The sequence below is a fragment of the Cyclopterus lumpus genome, chromosome 19, assembly GCF_009769545.1.
Source record: "Cyclopterus lumpus isolate fCycLum1 chromosome 19, fCycLum1.pri, whole genome shotgun sequence".
In the NCBI taxonomy this organism is placed as follows: domain Eukaryota; kingdom Metazoa; phylum Chordata; class Actinopteri; order Perciformes; family Cyclopteridae; genus Cyclopterus; species Cyclopterus lumpus.
The window spans coordinates 17,326,658-17,329,157 of record NC_046984.1 but is presented as its reverse complement, the minus strand read 5'-3'; the positions used below and the strand labels follow the sequence as shown (position 1 = coordinate 17,329,157).

Here is a 2,500-nt window from a genome sequence, read left to right as displayed (position 1 = left end):
CCTCACTCCTCCTCACGCCTCCTCACGCCTCCTCACGCCTCCTCACTCCTCCTCACGCCTCCTCACGCCTCCTCACGCCTCCTCACGTCTCCTCACGCCTCCTCACGCCTCCTCACTCCTCCTCACTCCTCCTCACGCCTCCTCACGCCTCCTCACGTCTCCTCACTCCTCCTCACTCCTCCTCACGCCTCCTCACGCCTCCTCACTCCTCCTCACTCCTCCTCACGTCTCCTCACTCCTCCTCACTCCTCCTCACGCCTCCTCACTCCTCCTCACTCCTCCTCACTCCTCGTCACGCCTCCTCACGTCTCCTCATGCCTCCTCACTCCTCCTCACTCCTCCTCACGTCTCCTCACGCCTCCTCACTCCTCCTCACTCCTCCTCACGTCTCCTCACTCCTCCTCACGTCTCCTCACGCCTCCTCACTCCTCCTCACTCCTCCTCACTCCTCACGCCTCCTCACGCCTCCTCACGTCTCCTCACGCCTCCTCACGCCTCCTCACTCCTCCTCACGCCTCCTCACGCCTCCTCACGCCTCCTCACTCCTCCTCACGCCTCCTCACGTCTCCTCACGCCTCCTCACGCCTCCTCACTCCTCCTCACGCCTCCTCACTCCTCCTCACTCCTCCTCACTCCTCCTCACGCCTCCTCACGCCTCCTCACGCCTCCTCACTCCTCCTCACGCCTCCTCACGCCTCCTCACGCCTCCTCACGCCTCCTCACTCCTCCTCACGCCTCCTCACGCCTCCTCACGTCTCCTCACTCCTCCTCACTCCTCCTCACGCCTCCTCACTCCTCCTCACTCCTCCTCACTCCTCCTCACGCCTCCTCACGTCTCCTCACGCCTCCTCACTCCTCCTCACGCCTCCTCACGCCTCCTCACGTCTCCTCACGCCTCCTCACTCCTCCTCACTCCTCCTCACGCCTCCTCACGCCTCCTCACGTCTCCTCACTCCTCCTCACTCCTCCTCACGCCTCCTCACGCCTCCTCACGCCTCCTCACGTCTCCTCACGCCTCCTCACTCCTCCTCACGCCTCCTCACGCCTCCTCACTCCTCCTCACTCCTCCTCACGCCTCCTCACGCCTCCTCACGCCTCCTCACGTCTCCTCACGCCTCCTCACTCCTCCTCACTCCTCCTCACTCCTCCTCACGCCTCCTCACGCCTCCTCACGTCTCCTCACTCCTCCTCACGCCTCCTCACTCCTCCTCACTCCTCCTCACGCCTCCTCACGCCTCCTCACTCCTCCTCACTCCTCCTCACGTCCCCTCACTCCTCCTCACTCCTCCTCACGCCTCCTCACTCCTCCTCACTCCTCCTCACTCCTCACGCCTCCTCACGCCTCCTCACGTCTCCTCACGCCTCCTCACTCCTCCTCACTCCTCCTCACGTCTCCTCACGCCTCCTCACTCCTCCTCACTCCTCACGCCTCCTCACGCCTCCTCACGTCTCCTCACGCCTCCTCACGCCTCCTCACGCCTCCTCACGCCTCCTCACGCCTCCTCACTCCTCCTCACGCCTCCTCACTCCTCCTCACTCCTCCTCACTCCTCCTCACGCCTCCTCACTCCTCCTCACGCCTCCTCACTCCTCCTCACGCCTCCTCACGCCTCCTCACGTCTCCTCACGCCTCCTCACGCCTCCTCAGGCCTCCTCACGTCTCCTCACGCCTCCTCACGTCTCCTCACGCCTCCTCACGCCTCCTCACTCCTCCTCACGCCTCCTCACTCCTCCTCACTCCTCCTCAGGCCTCCTCACGTCTCCTCACGCCTCCTCACGCCTCCTCACTCCTCCTCACGCCTCCTCACTCCTCCTCACTCCTCCTCAGGCCTCCTCACGCCTCCTCACGTCTCCTCACGCCTCCTCACGTCTCCTCACGCCTCCTCACTCCTCCTCACTCCTCCTCACGCCTCCTCACGCCTCCTCACGTCTCCTCACTCCTCCTCACTCCTCCTCACTCCTCCTCACGCCTCCTCACGTCTCCTCACGCCTCCTCACTCCTCCTCACTCCTCCTCACGCCTCCTCACGCCTCCTCACGTCTCCTCACTCCTCCTCACTCCTCCTCACTCCTCCTCACGCCTCCTCACGTCTCCTCACGCCTCCTCACGCCTCCTCACTCCTCCTCACGCCTCCTCACTCCTCCTCACTCCTCCTCACGCCTCCTCACGCCTCCTCACTCCTCCTCACTCCTCCTCACTCCTCCTCACTCCTCCTCACGCCTCCTCACTCCTCCTCACGCCTCCTCACGCCTCCTCACGTCTCCTCACGCCTCCTCACGCCTCCTCAGGCCTCCTCACGTCTCCTCACGCCTCCTCACGCCTCCTCACTCCTCCTCACGCCTCCTCACTCCTCCTCACTCCTCCTCACGCCTCCTCACGCCTCCTCACGCCTCCTCACTCCTCCTCACGCCTCCTCAGGCCTCCTCACGTCTCCTCACGCCTCCTCACGCCTCCTCACTCCTCCTCACGCCTCCTCACTCCTCCTCACGCCTCCTCACGCC

At 64.9% G+C, this 2,500-nt stretch overlaps 1 protein-coding gene across 1 annotated transcript in view; it reads left to right on the top strand.

Moving 5' to 3' along the window:
- The window catches only part of LOC117748872 (SRC kinase signaling inhibitor 1-like), a 54,657-nt gene that overhangs the window by 39,837 nt on the left and 12,320 nt on the right, over window positions 1–2,500 (top strand). The gene's annotated exons all lie outside the window — the stretch shown is intronic.